Source organism: Felis catus, chromosome D1, assembly GCF_018350175.1.
Source record: "Felis catus isolate Fca126 chromosome D1, F.catus_Fca126_mat1.0, whole genome shotgun sequence".
In the NCBI taxonomy this organism is placed as follows: domain Eukaryota; kingdom Metazoa; phylum Chordata; class Mammalia; order Carnivora; family Felidae; genus Felis; species Felis catus.
Genome location: NC_058377.1, coordinates 89,137,415 through 89,158,738, shown reverse-complemented (window position 1 = coordinate 89,158,738; position 21,324 = coordinate 89,137,415). Strand labels below are relative to the sequence as shown.

The window sequence follows — 21,324 nt, the reverse complement described above, 5'->3', positions numbered from 1 at the left end:
CCTGCCAACAATGTGATGCACAAGGACTATCATGATCCCCATTTGACAGGGATGGAAATGGAGGCGTAGAAAGATTCAGCAACTTGCCCAAGGTTTCACAGTTAGTGAGTGGCAAAGCCAGGCTGTAAACCCAGGCAGCCTGGCTCTGCACCCTCGCCCTAACCACCAGACTACACGGCTTAGTCCCAAAGGGCTGGGGTCAGCTGGGGCCAAGTGGCTGTCCCTCGAGATAGGGCATGTGCCTTTCAGCTTGGGCACAGTCTTTTCCGAGACGACTCACTCATGTTACCTCTTGACCCCTCACCTCTCTAAGGCCCTCTTGGAGAGAATGAGAGCTTGGGTTCTGTCCTCTTATGGAGTGCCACTCTAGTGGTTGTGGATTGGGAGAATTCTTCAAAACCCCATTTCTATGACATGAAAGGTAATTCCAGCGACTTTTTCTTGTTAGCCCTTTCACCACTACCTTCTTGTTATTTCCTTTCACGTTCGTTGCTCTGGGTTATTCTTAATGATGAATTCTTTTGTAATTATTCATTGTCGGGACACCAGTAACACAGTCTTATCCAGATGCGGTGCTCTGAAACGGCCCAGGGTACGACCACATGGGTCCCATCCCTTAGAATGCTGAGCCTTGGGCGTGCACTTCTTAGTGGCAAATGTAGCTGAGCATTTTACAGCTCTTGGATTTATCCTTTCCTGTGTGATTTCAAGTGTAGCCATTCAGGGTTGTGACTTCACTTAGTCACTTTCCTGAAAGAGCTAGGAGCCCTACCCTTTTAGGAGCAGGGCTGATGTTGTTGTTGGGTGGGTTTTTTTTTGTTTGTTTGTTTTTTTGTTTGTTTTGTTTTTTGCGACATACGCGAACAGTGATGACTAGAGATGCCCTTTTTGTTCTATTATTTTTTAATTTTTTTATTATTATTTTTTTCAATAGATGAAATTTATTGTCACATTGGTTTCCATACAACACCCAGTGCTCATCCCAAAAGGTGCCCTCCTCAATACCCATCACCCACCCTCCCCTCCTTCCTACCCCCCATCAACCCTCATTTCGTTCTCAGTTTTTAAGAGTCTCTTATGCTTTGTAGAGATGCCTTTTAAACTGAGGGCAAATTTTTTCAGAGGTCATGTTGCTGTATATTTAAGCACAGTTTGCTGATCACTCCATAGGTGGCAGTAAATGTCAGCACTTTGTCCAGACTGGTCTTTTGATTCCCTTTGGAAGCCCCTGGTGCTTAGGGACTCCCAATTCCCACAGCATTCCATTCTTTTTTGATTAAAGAAATATATCTCCACCAAGTATATCATTTAGTATTTGCGAGACAATCATCATAAATCAACAGTGTTCATAGATATCACCGTAAACAAATATAAATAGGACTATTCATTTCAACGTATTCCAAGTCTGGGTGACTATACATATACGATTTCATTAAATCCTTGGAAGATTACTATGGAATGTTAGGTTCATTTTACGGAGAGAGAAATTGAAGCTTTGAAAAATTTTGGCTTCATGCTGTTATGGGGTGCCTTTTTTCCCCATCTCATTCAACTCTGTTTCAAAGTATCCACCTTTGCAGTTCATTCACATTTCCTTAAAATTTCACAGACCTTCTCTTTGTTTGTTTCAGCTCTAGTGAGTGTCTCCAATCATTTTGGCCAAAGGGAACAGGATAGCCGAGTGTCCTTGCAAAAGGAGATGATAAAGCATTTAAGAGACAATGCACAAGAAAGATGGCAGTGATTACAGAGAAGTTAACTTATCTTTGAATGGAGATGCGACATTAAGGAAAATGCCTCCATTTAAAAAAAAAAAAAAGTGGGAATAAGTTTAGGCAACTGAGAACAATGGCCAGACCCCGGCCTGTAGACATTAAGCCAAAGAATCTCAAATAGAAGAAGCAGTTGCAATGTACAAAGGGAGATAAAGTAAAAGAAGACAGATTAAACAAGAAAAGCATTCTTTTTCTATTAGGTATCAGACAAAGCCAACTGCTGCAGACCAAGTTGTATTTTTGTTTTTATCTCAGTCTTTACTTAAAAGGATGGTTGGGATCTGATAACCAGCTTTGTTAGGAAAGTGGATAGAAGTCAACAAGAACAAAACACAAGCAGATAAACTCGGCTAGAGATCAAATGGATGGATGTCAGCTGACAACACTCATTTCAGGCACTCGGGACCTTCAGCTATTGTTTTTTATATTTAGATGCAACATATGGTCTAGAAAAAATAAATTTTGTACGAATGTGTAAGAATAGAGTAGGGAGTAATGGAATTATAGACCGAATCTGTTTCCCTGGTGTTTCTCTGGGATTCAGCGTCATCAATCAGCAGACATTAATAAAATCATCATAGAATAGAAGCTCTGAAGGGATCATCGATTTTTTGATCATGATTAATTGCCGACATTTCAGATGAAGAACTGATCATTTGTAGAAGTTAATTATCAGTCTGAGAAGATTCAAATTTGCGTTCTTTCAGGACATTGATACATTGGGTTTGAGGCATTGTTGCTGGTTGGTCCGTCCTGGGAGGGCACTCCGAGGTGGAGACTTGTGTTCATAAAGTTTATTGAGGGGAGCTGTCAGCATAAACCCCCGTGGAAGAGGGAAGGAAGCAAGGTGTGGGCAGAGGGAGAAATTGAAACAGTCACATCAAAGGGCTCAGCCCATCCCACAGGAAGCTCATTTCTTCTGAATGATCCTGAATTGAGGAAAGAGGTGCGTCAACCAGCGGCTGCTGGGCAGTGGGCATGGCCCTGGGTGAGTACAGGGCAAGGCTCTAGAGGGCGCTATAGCTGGTGTCAATATCGGCACTGCCAGCAGGTAGGGGAAGAAATCTTAAGAGTTCTGAAGGTGGGAGCATGGGAGTCTCAGTGGCACACCACAGCATCCATTATTGACTCCAAATTCGAACATTCGAGAGAGAATCAAATAATGGGTACAGTTGCCTTCCATCTGAATGTCCAGGCCTCCACAAAGCCATTGTCTGTAATAAAATACGATATCTTGAAAGAGTAGGTGGTTGGGGGAAAGGGCAGGGAGAAGATGGAGTCGAATGGGCACGATGGGCAGAGTTAGCAGGCATCCTTTTACTTAGTTTTAGCCGTGACCCACACGGTCGCCAAAGACGGACGACCAAAGACCTTCTCTTCAGTCCAGACCTTCCAGAAGTATCTGGTGCAACGGGAGGATGGTTATCTGAAATTGCCTAGGAAAGGGTTATCACCTCTGGTTAGTGGAAGGGGCCAGAAAGAGCAATAGATACATATACAGGGAACCAGAGTATAGCTATCGTTGGTAATCCCAGGGTCGACAGCAGCTTTTTCTGTACTCCCACTAGTGTGTTGCCCGTGGAGTCCTTACCTTGGGAAAAGGTGGCCAGTGAGCTGGACAACCCCTTTCTGGAATATCCACTGCTTTGTTCTATTGATTCAGGAACTCATGCATTCTGTCAGTCTGCAGCCAAAGGTGCTTTTAGGTTGATACGTCTCAGCTCCGTTCCCTTGGCAAATATTAAGATATGTTCAGGGATGAAAGAGAACTTTCGTACATAATCTAAGGCCTTGGAGGTTGCACATCTATGGACATTTCCCCTTCTTCTCACATTAGCTGACTCTGCTTTCTGAGACTAGGACATCGATTATCAATGTTTGAGTTTTTATTAGCACGACAACTTAATCCAAATGGCTCAATTGCAGGGCAATAGATGATAAAGCAAGCCAACATTGAAAATTGCCTTTCTTTCTTTTTACTTGTTTACATTATTTACTATGGCAAACAGATACTGTACATGTTTCCGGTATTTGGGTAAATACAACACTGTATTCAGTCAACATTGAGAAAATCCATTTTATACAAAGAATTTACCAGCTAAATAAAGGGATGTTCAGAAATTACATGAATAATTTCTGTCAAAGGAATTATTTTTAACAAAAATTTTTAACTTTTTGTCCTCTGGATCAGTGACTCTTAGCCCCATAACAGTAACAGCGGCAACAGCACAAAGTGGCATTATTAAAAAACAGAAACCAAAAAACCCCGAAATTTTAAATATTACAGAATGGCATAAAATGAAGAAGTAAGAGAATGTCTCTTACCTCAACCCTGTTCTCTAGAATTACTCATTTTTTGGTCTGACCTTCGAGATAGTTTTCTTTTCTTTTTTTTTTTTTTTAATGTTTATTTTTGAGAGAGAGAGACAGAGAGAGAGAATGAACGAGTGGGGCCGGGGCAGAGAGAGAGGGAGACACAGAATCCAAAGCAGGCTCCAGGTCTAAGCTGTCAGCACAGAGCCCGACGCGGGGCTCGAACCCACGAACCGTGAGATGATGACCTGAGCCAAGGTCAGACACTTAGTGGCCTCCCAGGTGCCCTGAGACATTTTTCTGTGCCCATGTACACATCCTATTGTTAAGATGCAAATTTTACCATCCTATACAGACGGTGGTACAACTTGATTTTCACTTGACACTTGTAAGTGTATGTACATGTGTTATATTTATCTGATCATAGTCTATCGTGTGTCCATACAGGTGGAATATGAATTGGAGGAGAGGATGAGGCAGGGACACTGAGGCCAGTTATGATTCAGGTGACAGCAGTGATTCACGTGGGAGATAACGGCCCAAATGAAGGTCCAGGGATGCATTCGCATTACCAGGTTCCAAGGATGGTTAGAAGGACTCAGTGACCAAGCATCTATAGTGGGTGAGCAGAAGGGAGTCTCTTGGGTTTCTGGCTTCAGCAAATAGAGGTGGAAGAGAGTGCAGAAAAGGAATTCAGGAGAGAGATGGCAAGTTTGAAGGAGAAGGTAATCAATTGGGTTCATCATGGTGGTTTAGAACTTTTTGGTGGACATCAGGTGGGGAATGCTCACAGAGCAGTCAGATACAGGAGAGTCTGGGGGCCTCGATTTAGTGGCATTTATGGTCACAGAAATAAATGAGCTCACTCAGACAGGTCATGAAGCTAGAAAGAAAAATGAGGGGGTGGTGCTGGGGGAAGAATCCTGGGATGCTCTAATGTCTATAGATGAGCAGGGGTGGGGGGCAATTCACAGGATGCTAAGACATAGGGAGGGGAGTCAGGAGAGAGCAGGTGTCTTGGAATGGGAGACAGTGCTACATGCTATAGAGAGGTAAAATAACGCTAAGTACTGAAAAGTGTCATTGAATTAACTAGTTTCAAGGCCATCACTGACCTGTGCCAGAGTCAGCAACGTGGTGGCTCCTGTTGCCATGTTGGCATGGGCTGAGAATGGATGGAGGGAAAAGGCATGTAATTTTTTTTCAAGAGTGGCAATCAAGGGGAGGATGGGAATAGGAAATTAGGTTCTGAGGAGATTACATCTTGGCTTTTTTAGGATGGGTGCAATGTGAGCATGTTCATATGCTAAGAGAGAAGTTTGATGAGTGATGGTGATGTCTTGGGTGCCCTTTGTAGAAGCTGATGAAGAAAAGAATTAGAGGGGGCGCCTGGGTGGCTCAGTCAGTTGGGCATCTGGCTTCGGCTCAGGTCACGATCTCGCGGTTCGTGAGTTCGAGCCCCGCGTTGGGCTCTGGGCTGACCGCTCAGAGCCTGGAGCCTGTTTCAGATTCTGTGTCTCCCTCTCTCTCTGACCCTCCCCCATTCCTGCTCTGTCTCTCTCTGTCTCAAAAATAAATAAAAGTTAACAAAAATTAAAAAAAAAAAAGAAAAGAATTAGAGCCAGAGGGTAGTTCATTGCTTGCTCTGGAGGTTCCTACAGAGGAGGGGAAGGTCGCTCTGTGAGTGCTTGACCAGAGTATTCCTGTTTGACTGATCCCACAGCCCACAGTATAGGGAAGGACACCTCCGGATGGAGAGGGAGGAAAAGGTCACCTGCTTAGACTTCGAGCTCTGTCCCTTCCACCCTGGTGATCCATGGAGTGACAGGCAGATGGGGCAGCCAGCTAGAGTTGGATAGATTTTAGTAGTCATTGGCATCATTTTTTAAGATTTAACTTCTGGAATCCTTTCTCAGTCTCCCTAGCTGGGATTTTTCTCTTTCCCTCCAACTGTTCATTTGTACTCTCAGGTAGCTGGTGAAATTTCCTTGGATTCATTCTTGATCTCCATTTCCTCAGCTCTGCATTCTCTTTGGATAACTTCTTGGGTACTTTCACACCACATATACATTGAAAACTTTAAAATGTGTGTATATGTATAGTTTATTTATTTTTGGAAGAGAGTGGCAGAGAGATAGGGGACAGAGGATCCGAAGTGGGCTTTGCGCTGACAGCAGAGAGCCAGCTGTGGGGCTCAAACTCACGAACCGTGAGATCGTGACCTGAGCCAAAGTCAGACACCTAACCCACTGAGCCACCAGACACCCTCTAAAATGTATATTTCTAGCTCGGACCTTTCCTCCAAGCTCCAGATTCGCATATCCTGCCATCAAATTGACATCACCCTTTGTGCGATGCACAGACATCTCCAAATTACCGTGGGAACAATAGAACTCTTGATATTTCTTCCTGTAGACCTCTCCCTTGGCCCACCCAGTCTCTCCCATCTCAGTTAATGGCACTACCATCCACTTGGCCATTGGAAGCGAGCAGTATAGGTATTAGCCCTGTTTTTTCCCCTCTCTTCCATCAGCCCCACCCTACAAGCTTTCTCAGTTCCATCTCCAAAATGTACCTCAAATCTGGCCTTTTCTCTCCATTGCCAGGGCACTCACATCAGCTCAGACTACCATCATGGCCCCACTAGAAGCTCCATAACCTCCTAACTTCCAGTTCCTCAAATACCCCGTGGTCTTGCCCACCACCTTAGAGCGCATTCCCTCCATCCGGACCACCTCCGGCCCTCCACCCACCGCCATGCTTCAGTTGGCCGGCACCCTCTTATCCTAGAACCTTCCGTTCTCGGTTCGTACGCCATTTCCCAGAGGGGTCTGCCCTCATCACTCCAAAAACTAGGTCCCCCTGTCGTGGCCCCACTTCATCCTCTGCGTTTGCTTCCTCCATGGTGTCAGTTACAGTTTTTCAGTGTTTTATTTATTTACCCTTTTGTCCGTATCTACCCCCCACACCAGAATGTAAGCGCTCTGGTGGCTGGTCCATCATTGCACCCCCTAGACCCTGGCACCGCGCACTCAGTAAGCACCTGTTGATTGAATGCTCATCCTCCAGGTCCAGCCTCAGGAGGCAGGGAAGGCCTCTCAGAAGAAGTGACATTTGAACTGTGTCTCTTCCAAGGAGTTTGTTCCCATTACACTTTGTTCAGACCTCTCTTCCGACAATTCGTGATAATGGGGTGCGCTGAGTGTTTTCTTGTCTGTCTGCTCCCGTCCTGATGTCTCTCTGGGGATCAGGGCTATATTAATTTCTTTGTGCCCCAACTTATTATCATTATCACAATGCATTTAGTGTAATTGAGTTGTCTAGCTTACAGAAGGCAGAAGGGGATGGCTTTAAGGGGCTTCAGGGCCATAGTGGAGAAAACATGTCCTTTTGCTTCTTGGGACACATCCTTTCTTAAGGTTCTGGTGGTCAGTTGCACTACCCTGCCCAGCAGTCAATAACCCGACTTTTGACCGCTAAGGGTTGATAGCGTCTAGGCAGGTTACAAGAATAACTAGCTGGGCAGCAGCTCATCTTGTGAAGCCACCAGTGTATTTGTCACAGTCGGTCATGTTCCTGTGCTATTGTCTGGGGAAGATGACAAATCCCTATAGCGGCTGTTGGTTTAAATTTTTTTAAAATGTGTGTTTATTTTTGAAGGAGAGAGAGAGACAGAGCACGAGTGGGGGAGGGGCAGAGGGAGGGAGACACAGAATCCGAAGCAGGTTCCAGGCTCTGAACTGTCAGCACAGAGCCTGATGGGGGCTCGAACTCACGAACCGTGAGTGACCTGAAGTGAAGTCAGACGCTTAACTGACTGAGCCACCCAGGCGCCCCTACGGCTGTTATTTTAGAATGCACTGAAGTTTAATCAGATGAGACTTTTGAGCCTTCCCTCCATCTTTCCCAAGACCACCTGCGTCCTGTCCTATGATGTCTTTCTGTTCCTTTCCTTGTTCCTCGTGAAAGGAAAATAAGAAGTTACCATGAGTTTGATATTTAGATACACAGAGAAGGATTTCTTAAGCCCAAGATGATGTTTAAATTGCATCAGTGAATAAAATCCAAGGCTCAAGAGTTCAACCGCTCATAAAACTGATTTAGAAAAAGAGAAGTCCAGAAGCTGACACCATTATTGTTAAGCTGAGGCTGTTTAACTTTTGAAGAGCTTCTGAGTGTATTTAATCATTCCCAATAGAGTTCTCCACTCTGGCTTCCTATTGTGGTTGGAAAAAAGAGCCATGAGTGAAGAAATAAAAAATCCTATAGTTGGTACGTGTGTTTTCTGGCCATCTAAATAAAAACGTTTGCTGTTTCTCTGTTTTCTAAAGTGAAATTCTTCTCGGGAGTTGTCTGGTGGCGGGACATGCTGAGGGGTATTTGTTGTGCCCTGGTGGGATAAGAGGATAACAACTCTGCCCAGAATCTTCTTTTCTAATCAGTGAGAATTCTGAGGTTGAGTGAAGGGCCAGTTTGTGAAACTGTCTTCCTGAGCCTTCACCCTGTAGCTGAAACCACCCTCATCGTCCTTATGGCAAACACTGGATTCCTGCTGGATTCAGAGCCAGGGCCTTCAAACTGCTGTATATGAGTTGAAAGTGGCTTCCTCAGGCATGGAAGTCACTGTTCATTGGGAGAACCAAGCATACACGGCTCATGGTTTTACTTTATTTGCTTTCTCTTTCCCTCTGAAGACGCTCAGTGGGTTTCTGGGAAAGTAAACTCCAGATCCCACACAATCTGCTTCAGAAGGACCCATCCGGTTTTTCCAGGAGGGGGCACTGTGGAGCCCCATGTAGGCTCGCTGCAGTGCAATGGTAATTTTCCTCCTCGGCTCTGAAGCAAGAGCCAGAGGGCCAGTTGCCTCTTTCCCAGGCCAACACCAGCTGTTGCCTTGGTTTTCAAGAAGGGAAGCCCTACTGCTTTGATTATTTACATTTCAAGCGACCTGGAGTTGTTAAGTCACTGAGGGGACCAGAGCTCCCTGGCACTCAGGGCTATCCTTGACACCACGGGCTGAGGTTGAGAGTGAGTTGACAGCAATCGCCATTTACCATCCTGGTCCTGGGTCCTTGTCCACGTCATCAACCACCTGGCTTCTCCGTGAGAGTCATCAGCGCTGATTGAAAAACATTTGCTGGTTCCAGAGCTCGGGTATGTCCAAACTGGTTTTGTCTGGGTTGTTGACTGACTTTTTAAGGTGACACAGGGGCAACCATGGGGAAAAGGAGAAGCCCTTAAAGAGGGAGAAAAAGACACTGGAGAGATTGAAGGGTACATTTTGAAAGGGTTGGAGAGGCCCCAACATGAGGGACGCAAGAATAGAAGTATGAACATAGTCATCTCTCTTCTCAAAAGGACTAACCAGCCGCCCCAGAGGTCTAGCTTGTGTCCCAGCCCAGTTGGAAGCAGGCAACAAAGTCAAGATGTGTGTGGAAATGCTGTGTGTTTGGTGCAGGGCACACTCCCTCCGGAGGAGGCCGGAGAGGAGTCAGGGACTTCTGTCCATATGTTTGTCTAAAGAGGACCTCCCTCTTCGCCTTTGAGCTAAGCTGCTGCGGCCGGCCAGTGAGATGAAGGCGTCCCCATGGTGTCAAGGAACAGGAAAATCACAGTTCCACCCAGCTGTGACTTTAGTGACTGGTCACAGGGCGTTTTAAATTAACCTTTGAGTTTCCATGTCATGGAGTCCCAGGGTATGTGTTGAGTACATACAAGAAAGCGGTAAAAAACTCACTGGGCGGGTTCTTTCCCGTAATGATTTCTGATTCCTCCTTCAAGAGAATCTTAGATTGGGTGTGGACAAAGAAACACAGAGAAGCCGCCAGCTTCACGGGCATGTGACAGGTGGTAGCCCAGGGCCTGAGCTCAGAAGGGCCCCGTCTTTGGTTTAAGGCTCTGCGGTCACCATCTTGAAATTCTTAGTAACAAGAGACCTTGTGTTTTCAGTTTGCACCAGACCCTTGGAAAGTGCGGGGCCGGTCCTGCAGGGAAGCCACACGTGTGCAAGCCCAAGACGATAACCTTGGGGCTATCTGATCTCTTGCAGGGCACCAGAATGTTCCAGTAACGAGACGCTTTGCATAAAACGGCTTCCGGCAGCCAGTGTTGCCCAGTGGTTAAGGGGTGTGTTTTACACTCAGAAAGACCCAAGCAAAATTTCCCGTTCCACCACTTGTGAGCAGCGTCACTTCAGGGAAATTCATTAACTTTCTCCGAGACTCGGTTTGTTTCTCCATTACATAGGCACGATACCACCCACTCGACGGGGTTGGGAAAAGATTGAGGCGGGATGTGTGTGAAGCAGTCTGGCTGGTGTCTGGGACGTGGCAGACGCCCTGTAGTGGTGACTGTCCTTGGAATGGCATTACCGTACTGCTGAACTTAGCGGAGTGTATCCATCATTCTCCTGGCTTTGCACATTGGATTGCTAACACTCAGCGCATACCTGCAGGTATGTTTGCTAATTCGTTCTCCCAGAGGCCCCTGGTGATAAGATTAGAAAGTGGGTCCTGGCCGTCTTTGATCTTCTGAGCGGTGTATTTGCACTAGCGTAGGTTTGAAGACTTTTCTCCTATGTGCTTTTAACCCCTGAACTCACAACACTGCTGACTCGAAACGCATGGTGACTTTTCCAGCGTGCCTCCAACTCTCCGACACCAGCCGGGTGCCCTACGATGCCATTCCATTCTGACACCATCTACCTGGAGTTGGCGTCACTCCCATAAGCTAAGGGCTCGGTCCCACCAAACTGCGCCCACCTCAGTGCCGGTTGGAAGCCCGTGTTGCGCTTCTCCCTGATTGGCCGAACATCCGGGGGGTTTGCACAACCCCCGCCTCAGGTTTGATAATGTGCTGGGACGACTCGAAGAACTCAGGGGAACACTTTCCTTACGTTTTCCAGTTTATTGTAAAGGATACCGCTCAGCAGAAGACAGAAGAGGTGCATCGGGGCAAGGTACTGGGGAAGGGACCTGGTACCCTCTCTGGGTGCACCACCCTCCCAGCCCTTGGATGTGCTCACCAACCCAGAAGCTCCCGAAGCATCATTTAGGGGTTTCTGTAGAGGTTTCCCTACATACAGCTGATTAAATCGCTACCCATTGGTTGTTAACTCTGTCCAGCTCCTCCCTCTCCCCAGAGGTTGAGGGTTGGGGCCGAGACATAAATAAGTAAAACATAAAAAATCATATGCAGCTGAGTGCCGTAAGGTTTCTATATGATTATTTTCAAGGGAAATCAAGTCTTTTAGAGAGACTTCTGTGTTTTGGGGTCTTTTTTTTAATGTTATCTCTGCTAAATTTTCATGGGACTCTGACTTTTCAGGGATGCACCTGTATGATATTGTGGCAGCAGTAAGCCCTATGAAGGCACTGTTCTGTAAAGGTAGAGAGTTTATCCGTAACAGAGGTATTCGTGATGCGTGAAGTCCATACTGGTTAGACACAGACGAGATTAAAATACCCCAAACTATAACACCTATTCTCCCACTAGCCAGCGATAAATATCTTTGCCATTGGTGTATTTCATTTCAGACTAAATGCATATTTACTTATCCATACATTTTTACTAAAAATGGAAGCATTACCTACAGATTGTCTTATAAACTAATTTTTGACTCGACAATGGGTTGTGAACCTCTGTTAATAAGTAAATGTATACACTTATTTAATCGCAGTAGTTTCCATTTTGTGGATGTATTACAACTTTCAGAAGCAGTCTCCACTTGTCAGATACTTAGGTTGTTTGCGATTTTTCATTATTATGAACGTCTTTGCGTATACCCCTATGCAAACCCATTTCATCATTTCCTTAGGGTAGGTTCCTAGAAGTTGAATCGCTGGGTCAAACGGTACGCATGTTTATCGTTTTGACACCTGTTTCCCAACTGTGCAGTGTCTGGTGGGGACAGGAGATTTGAACGACCAAATGCAGTTGTCTTTTTGAGTTGACTTCACTGCAGTGTCTATTATCGTAGTTGTAATATAGAATGGCTCTGAGGTTAACTTTAATTCCTGGCAAACACCTGAAACATTCCTGAGCAAACACCATTTCTTTAGACTAAGAAACGTCTTTTCTTTGCACTTGGTTAAACATTTTTTTTTCCTGTCTTGGCTCTTTTTTTTTTTTAATATTTATTTATTTTTGAGAGAAAGAGAGAGATGGAATATAAGCGGGCGAGGGGCAGAGAGAGAGGGAGACACAGAATCCGAAGCAGGATCCAGGCTGAGCCGTCAGCACAGAGCCTGACGTGGGGCTCGAACTCACCCACCGTGAGATCATGACCCGAGCCAGAGTAGGACGCTTAACCGACTGAGCCACCCAGAAGCCCCCTGTCTTGGCTATTTATATGTATGTTTTCTCTGTTACATTCCACATCAGGGCTTTTGTGGAACATTCTCACGGTTTCTTTATCTGTTACTGTGCAGAGTTCACGCTGCGTTCCTAAGGGGCTAGCTTTCCTCTAACAAGTGCTTTTTGTAAAAAAAAAAAAAAAAAAAAAAAAAAAGTGGCTCCCGATGTTACTGGGGCTGGCTTCTTCTTTTTTGCCTTGTCTTTTTGCTGCACCTTGAAGGAGCCGAATATCCGCTCTGTTTTGAGTACAAATAGGTGGTCCGACAAGCTGTGTACAACTGGAAAAGGCATCTTCTAGAGTGCAGGCATCATCACACAAGGTTTGCCTCTCACATCCTTAACCTTCTTGTCTCGAGATCCAGTTCTGCCCCTCACCCCAGCCACCCCCTGACCTCCAGTTGTGCTCGTCTGGATCTTGTACCCAAGCTTTATGGAGGTGACACGTGTGTAACATTCAAACAGGGAGAATCATCCAGTTTGGTTTCATTACTGAGTAGGTCAAGCTCAAGGTCAAGGTGTTGGGTCCAAGTAATTAAAAGTGCTTGCTCTGGTTTCCCATCTTAGAAGTCCACAGGGAGCTCAGTGTCTGTTAAAGGCCAACTCTCGGCTTCCTTATGGACGAAGGGGGACTATGTGGGGAGGACAGAGATTCGGGGAGCAGGGGAGGAAGAGAGGGGAGTACTGAGGACGTGCTGAAGGTCAACGTGGATGGGGTTGCTCTTTCCAGGCTGGTAGGAATGGATTGTAGTTGAAAATTTTTATTTTGTGAGCAATTTGCAGGCTGCAAATAAATGCTCACAAAGTCTCTCCTCTAACTGGATGGTGACCCGGGCAGGGGCAGGCTCTGCAGGGCTGGCGTGGGGTCGTTCCTTCCAGTTCACGAGGCTCTGAAGGGGCTCTCTCTAAAATGCGACACACTCTGTTCTCATCTCACGTGTTTCCCAGCCCCGTGGAGCTGAGTCGGAGGCTAAGCCTCCTGCCGCTTAGGGTAAGACTTTGCCTTTATTTAGCTCTCTTAAGATTAGATAACTCGCATCACCTCTTAGAGTCCGGAGGTGGCATTGCTTTTTATTACCTGACAAACTGTGGACCCCAGATATCTTTGAGCAGGTTTTACTTCATGCGGTGTGTAGTCACCGTAGGCTTAATGTCCTTTGGACTACTCAGTATGGTAGCGCTCCAAGTCTGTGCCCTGTTTCCTTGGCCAGATGTCTGCGTTTTGTGTTTTGTTTTTGTTTTTGTTTTTTTGTTCCATCCCCTTCAAAAGTGACAGTGGTCAGTGCATGTGAAATTGCGCTGGAAATGAATGCCGAATGGGCTTTAATGTCATGTGAAGGATAATTAAGTGTTTCTACTTGTGGTCATCATGGACTCAGAACATTCCAGAACATTTGGCTCAGCCCCCTCATTATGTTGAAGCCCACAGTCAAAGAGGGTTGAGAGACCTGGGTTTTAGGCCTTGCTCTGCCATTGGCTTCTGGACGAGAAATCTATCATTATCTCATTCTTTTTCCTGCTCCCTATGTGAGCTTTAGAAGGCGTGTTGCCTATTGTACCTGTGTTCTTCCCTGTACCTTGGACCTCTGGTCCCCATATGCTGGCTGTTCTGGGGCCCCTGGGACTGTTGCCCCTTGACACTGTGCTGCTGACTCCGAGGTCTTGGTGCAGAAGTGAGGTGGGGAAAGCCGAACTTCCCTTAGTTTCTCTGTCCTTAATTCCCCAGAACCTCTCACATACAAGGGGGTTGTGGACGTACAGACTTTATCCAAGATAAGAGAACAACTAGAAGGAATGATGATGTGAAAAAAAGATAACCATAAAAATCACTATTCTCAGTGCTTAAGAGGAAAAGAATCCTAAACATTTGACAGGAGGCCTCCTAAGAGATGAACTCATCCCTGGTGCCGGCTTGAGGTCTGAACTCAGAGAAAGAGCTCCTCTTCCAGCCCTCCTCCAGGCTAACCGCCACTCGCGTCTGGAAAACCACCCGCTCCTGCCCACAGTATACTGGGTGTTGTCCTTCGATCTCTGTTGCCCTCCCCGCCCCAGGACAGCTCAGAAGTGTTCACCGTGGAGTGTTCCAGAAGTCATGGTGAATCACGGTGGAAGGCACAGCTGCAGCGTGTGCCACAGCTCACGTCCTCCTGGGTCTCCAGGGTCTCTGGGGGCCTTTTAGTAACCGTAGGCCACAGCGTGTGCTTCCACACGAGGCCCCCGGGTTCTCGGGGACAGCACGGTCCTCGTGGGCAGTGCACCCTCCATACCTACCAACGAGAGAGGTATTTGGCTCGAGATGTGACAAGCTCTGCACTCCGTCCTCCATCGATCACAGAGACTTCGCCTACCTGGGCATCACCTTTGCTCATCTTCCAGGTCATGCCTGGCGGCCTAACTGTGCATTCGGGACAGGACTCTGTACTGTGCCGGTCCAAGCCCGGGGCCATTGGGCCCTGGTCGGTTCTGCTAACTAGATCAGAATCTATGGGCTGGGATTTTTCCCGGAGTTCTGTCCTGTTCCTGGCCAGTGGCACGGAGGCCTTCCAGCAAATGAAGAGGAAGAGAGGGTGCAGGGGTGTTACGGCCTCTCCCGGGACAAGAGAAGGCCGTGCGGCCTGCCTTGCCTGTTCTGGCTTCTTCAGCTGAGCCGCTCGCCTGTTTTCTGCAGGCTAGAAAGTTTATGCTCCGTGGATGGAAGGGAAGGAATTTTATTTTTAATTAGCACACTCAAATTAGCTGTTTGCACTCTCCTATATTTGAAAAGTGGCCTTTTGCTCCGGGAGGTACGGGCTGCAAAATCTTCACGTGCACCGTCCAAGGGCACGCAGGTCATGGGGGGGCCAGAGCGAGGCCGTTGTCCGTGGTGCCTGAGCAGCCGGCTGAGGCTTTGACCCAGGTCTTGTGTCTCTGATGCCCCACACCTGGCCCCGGGCATGTTCGGGGGACCAGCGTGGACGTCAGGCTTTCACTGCAATGCTGTGAGCAGACCAGGTCCGGGTCACCACCGCTGTAGCAGGTGTGTGTGCGTGTGCGTGTGTGTGTGTGTGGCAGGAAGGATCACATCCTGAGGCCCTTAGGCAAGTCAGAGGAGTTCACCTCCCCCAACGAGCCAGATCCCAGGGTTTGGTTGGGAATTGCTCAGGGGCTGGGGCAGGAGCTGGTGACAGAAGGGGAGTAGTAAGCTTGCAGATTGGCTGAGGCAGGAAGGGCTCCACCGAGTGGGCTGCAAAGTGCTGGGTCATGGTTAGAAAGAGTCTCAAGGGCCCCTTCTAGCTGTTGTCATGAGAAGGAAGCCCTGGGGGATGAAAAGGCAATGTGTAGAAACACGAGTTAATGGAAGGGAGTCTCTGTTCTCTCCCTTCTCTTAAAACCAGAACACTTAAAGTTTGTTTGTGTTTGTTTATTCATTTAGAGAGCATGTGCAGGGTAGGGGCAGAGAGAGAGGGGGAGAGAGAATCCCCAGCAGGCCCTGTGCTGGCAGGCACAGAGCCCTACGTGGGGCTCGAACCCGCAAACTGTAAGATCGTGACCTGAGCTGAAACAACGAGTCAGACGCTGAACCAACTGAGCCACCCAGGTGCCCCTAAAACAAGAACATTTTAGACAACAAACCTTGTTGATGTCTTTTAAATATCCACATGCCATTTTAAGATGAGTGTTTTATTCATATTTATAATGATTTTCGGGGTGTTTTTTTTTGGTGGTGGGGGGTTTCACAAATTATTAAAGGGAATGTTTAAAACTCAGAGGAAAAGCGGTTGGTGACTTTTTTTTTTTTTCAAATTTGTAAAACATCATTTACATTTTATCTGAATGCTTCTTTCTGATTACCAAATCCTAATTTGGTTAAAGGCTTAGCCATGAATCCCAGTTTTGGAGTGATTTTTGCCATCTCTGCTCGGGACAGTAGGGCGGCAGGAAGGATGGAAGGGTAGGCTGTGCATGTAGCCATTGCAGTGCCCAGGGAAGGGGCCCCTGTAGTAGCAGTGGGGGTAGGGGCAAGGGCAGGGGCTAGACTGGCCTCTGTCTTCAACAAGGCAGCTTCAGAAATCAAGGCCCTCCTGGAATACCACACGGACCCCTGGCTCAAGTCACGGTAAAATGTGGTGCCATTCACTGATTTAACAGATGCTCATAGGGACTGGCCCTCTGCGAAGTGTCAAGGGTGACCTTCTCCCAGTCGAGTCAGATACAGCCACTGTCTGGCCGCCACATGGAGCCTGACAACCTGGTGCCCTGGAGGTAATGCACCTTAGTCTTCTGATCCCTGCTGTCCTCGTGCCCTGACCAGAACCTTAGCATGAGACATCTGGAACCAAGGAGCTGAAGACGCTTGGACCTAGGACCGGCTGCACACTGGATGGGTGACCTAGCCTTAGAGCTAGAGGTTCCTTCTCTGTCCCTGCTATAAAGTAGGAATAATAGCATCTACCCTGTAGTGTGATAATGAAGGTCATCTGTCATTTGACCAGTGCTGGAACAAATAGGTGCTCAAGAAAAGGTAGCCGTTTTATGACATAGTAGCATTCAAGCACAGTTGTGCTTCTGTCCCTCTGGAACACCTCAAACGGAGCCCCGAGAGAGATAAAACCTTCAAAATGTGTCAATGCTGCATTTGTGCACGGTCCCCCTCCAAGTACACATGTGTACCTCGCTGTGGCTGAATCTTCCAGAAAGGGAGATCCTGAGGATGCCGAGTCTAGATGGACACTGTGAAGGACTCAGGGGTATCCCTTCCAGATGACTTTCCAAGCCCCCCCCATTGCTACTGGGAGAAGACTTGGGGAGCCCTGGGGGCCTTTATTCGCAGCTCAGATGTGGCACTTAGGAGCCCAGAGTCTCTGACGTGCCTGGTCTGGCAAGCAGAGGTGGAACAACAAACTCAAAAAGACAAATACTCTGTTCCTGGGAATTCAGAATAGTCGGGATGGAATGGCCCAAAGCAGCAGGGAGGCAGGCTTCCTCGGCCCACTGCTGGTGACTTCCACCACCCTGACGCCGGGGGGCGCTGCAGCCCCACTTTTCCTCAAAGACGGAGGGAGGCCGTCCCTGGGTTTCCCCACCCAGCCTTGAAAGATCCCCCATTTCCTCTATACTTGCATCATTGCCCATTCTCTGTGCCTCCCTACGTGGAATTCTGCAGTGCCCTAAACAACAACAACAACAACAACAACAACAAAAACCAAAACCCCCAGAAAATGTGCATGGCTTATTCAACCAGGAAACTTAACAAATTAGCAAGAAATAGCTTTTCATTGTCACAAAAATTTAAGAGTACACATCAGCCGAAAGAATTCCATACACCCCTTGATAACAGTCTTCAACTCACGTACACACACGCACACAAAATAGAATTATAAATGATTTTTATATATTTACTAAAATAAGGTAGCACTCTGCAACCTATTTTGTTACTTGCTTTTTCATATAACAATAGCCCTAGGAAGCTTTTCAGAGTTGACTCTGTTTAGATAATCTGGGACCATCAAATCTGAGGTTCAAAGCCCTAAGGTATTAAGATTAAAAACAAAAATCAGGGCATCTCAAATGCAAATTTCTAATTAAAGTGAAGAGAGGCTTAACGTGATTATGTTTTGGTCACTCCATGAGCAGCATCTAACAGTATTTATTTGCATGATGGGTAGAAGGCAGGTGATGTTTCCTAAAGCTAGAAGAGCAGTTACGGCCCTTAAATACCCCGAGGAGACGAGGCCTCGTTCCCCAGACCTGTTTCCTCCTGGACTGCTTGGCGGTCACGTGGGCCAGTTGGTTTTCCCAGAGACAGAGGTGGAATTTAGCCCTACGTCCAGCTGGGAAGGCGATGGTTTGGGTAGGGAGAGATGCACAGAGAGTAGAAATGATAGCACAGGCTTTGTTGTCGGACTAGCAAAGGTTCAAATCTCAGCTCTGTTACATGCTGCCCAGCTGGGGGGCCTTGGATCAGTTACTTAATCCCTCACTGCCTCATTTGTAAAACGTGGTAAGAAAACTCTTACGGGATTGCCGTTAATATCAAGTCAAGTAGCATATCTATCTCTATCTACTTATCTATTTATCCTTATCTATCTATATCTATATCTATATCTATATCTATATCTATATCTATATCTATATCTATATATCTATATCTTCTCTATCTATCCCTATCTATCCCTGTCTATCTATATCTCTACCTATCTACTTATCTATCTGTCCTTATCTATCTATATCTATCTCTATCTACTGATCTATCTATATGTATATGTATATGTATATCTATATCTGTATCTATATCTATCTACTTATCTATCTATATCTCTATCTACCTATCTACTTATCTGTCCCTTTCTATCTATATCCATCTATGTCTGTCTATCTATCCCTATCTATATCTATATCTATATCTATATCTATATCTATATCTATATCTATCTTCTATATCTATCCCTATCTATCCCTGTCTATCTATATCTCTACTTATCTATCTATCCTTATCTATCTATATCTATCTATATCTATCTACTGATCTATCTATCCCTATCTATCTATATCCATCTATGTCTGTCTATCTATCTATCTACATAACCTTGGATGGTGACTGGCAGGTATAAGCACCCAGTGCGGTCAGCAAACATTAACAGAAACAGAATGCAGGGTGGGTTTGACCCAAGGGCAGTCGTTGGTGGTCCCCACTGTACATCAGTGCCATCCACTGGCAATACAACGTGAGTCTCATAGGGAATAAGTGTTCTCGTAGCCACAGCACAAAAAGAGAGACAGGGGAAATTAGTTTCAGCGATAAATTTTATTGACTTGAAATGATCCCAACTATGATTGCCTCAACATGGAAACAACATGAGAAATCATTAATGAGGTCCTTTCCTTTCATTTTTGGTATTATTATTTTTTTAATCTGCTGTGTATTTTGAACTTACGGCACCTCTTATGTCATACTGGTCACATTTCACGTATTCAGTAGCTGAACTGGTTGGCACAGCCTTGGGTAGCGATTCTCCATCTGCAGGTCATGCTATGAAGTGGGTCCAGAAATCAATTTATTAGAAAAAAGTCTGGCTACAAAGATGAAATAGAGGGGAACAGAAACTATCAGAGAGCATATAACTTACAGAAAGGATATGGGCTGTTTCCTGCAGCTGTGTGTGTGTGTGTGTGTGTCTGTGTGTGTGTGCACGCGCGTGTGTGCTGGACCACGATGAGAAGCATAAGACGATTTCATTCTGTGGCTTGTTGTCAAACAGGGTTGAAACTCACTGCTTTACCTACTGACGTGTGCTGGTTTTGCTTTAAATCAGGCTAACTGTGGCGTATAGCTGCTTTCTCACTCAGGCTGCGCTGGGGCCGGGCCAAAGCTATCTGGTGTTCCAGTGAATGAATGTCCGGAACCGGCCAAACCAGTTACTGAATGTCATGCTGACCATTTAACATGTATAAACCAGGGGCACCTGGGTGGCTCAGTCTGTTGCGCATCCGACTTCAAGCTCAGGTGATGATCTCAAGGTTCATGAGTTTGAGCCCCACATCGGGCTCACTGCTGTCAGCGCAGAGCCCGCTTCGGGTCCTCAGTACCCCCTCTCTCTGCCCCTCCTCTGCTCACGCTCTCTCAAAAATAAATAAAAAAAAAATACTTTAAAACGGGCAAATCACAATCCCCAACTTTAAACTCTATGACCTCTATATTTGTTTCAAAGAATCCTCGTTTATACAGATAGTGAATGGAAACCCAGAGAGGTGAAATGCTCGGTCAAGACCCAAACCCGCAGCAGTGCTTTGGGATAAGAATAAGGCAATGTGGGAACCCGGCCTAAGAAGAGCTCCTCCCTCCCCTGCCGGCGCTCAACCTCTGTGCATGAACGGAAAACTGGATTAATTCCCTCAGTGGTTTAAGCAGCACGAGTCATTTTTGCTTGGCAGTTTTGAACATATAAAACAAAGTTAAAGAGATATTGCTTTAAAGTGTTTCATTCTCTTGATTTTTTTTCTATTTTAGAAAGAGAGAGTGAGTGGGAGAGGGGCAGAGAGAGAGAGGGAGAGAGAGAATCCCAAGCAGGCTCCACACTCAGCACAGGGCCCGTCGCGGGGCTACGACTCAACGAACCGTGAGATCCTGACCCGAGCTGAAATGGAGAGTCGGATCCTTGACCGACTGAGCCACCCAGGTGCACCTCTGTTGATTTTTTCGCTGATTCCTCCACAAATTTTTCTGAGCCTCTAAAAACAAGGGTTCAGGCTCTGTGCCCAAACAGTTCACAGTGGAGGGGGCGGATGGTATGATACCCTTCTATAAAAACCTAAGATTATTCAGAGTGAAGTGGAAAAGAGTTTGTTGTTGTGTCTGGCTCATAATTCCCTAAAAGATGAAAAGTAGGAAACCGGGAAAACTCGCTTGTCTCCCTCCTATTCTTTAGCTAAGTGTTGAAAGACATTTTAAATAATTTTTATAGCGAAAAGTCTATAAGGTCCCGTTTCCCGAAATAAATTCTGAGTAAATCCCACTCGCCACATGGATTCAGTTTTTCTCTTTCCCGCAGGATTGGTGTGTAGGGACCAAACAGACTTTGGAGTTAGGCTGACTTGGATATAGAGCCCACCTGCACCGTTTCCAGGCTTTGACTTGACCATGGTCTCTAAGGACTCGGTTTCCTCATCTGTGAAATGGGGATGATCTTGGCCTCATAAAGTTGTGGTGAAGATGAGCTGGGGGACACGTGTGTTAAAAGAAAAATAGTTAAAGTGTGGGAGCATGCGTTTCCGTACGCAATTTTTGATATGAATCAGTTTTCCGAACATAGCAAGTGGAGTATAGAGGGGATGTAATTTTGTCACTTCCTCCTCCTTCCAGAAGGGTGCAGTGTGGAGCCAAGAAATGCCCCCTTTCCCCGCGATT

The 21,324-nt window shown here is 46.3% G+C and overlaps 1 long non-coding RNA gene across 1 annotated transcript; it reads left to right on the top strand.

Annotated features, from left to right (window-relative positions):
- Positions 1–7,849: 7,849 nt before the first annotated feature.
- On the top strand, positions 7,850–11,765 carry LOC109492096. The gene is made up of 2 exons (XR_002145834.3): positions 7,850–9,242; positions 10,138–11,765. It is a non-coding gene; the product is annotated as an uncharacterized LOC109492096 (long non-coding RNA).
- The last annotated feature ends 9,559 nt before the right edge of the window (positions 11,766–21,324 follow it).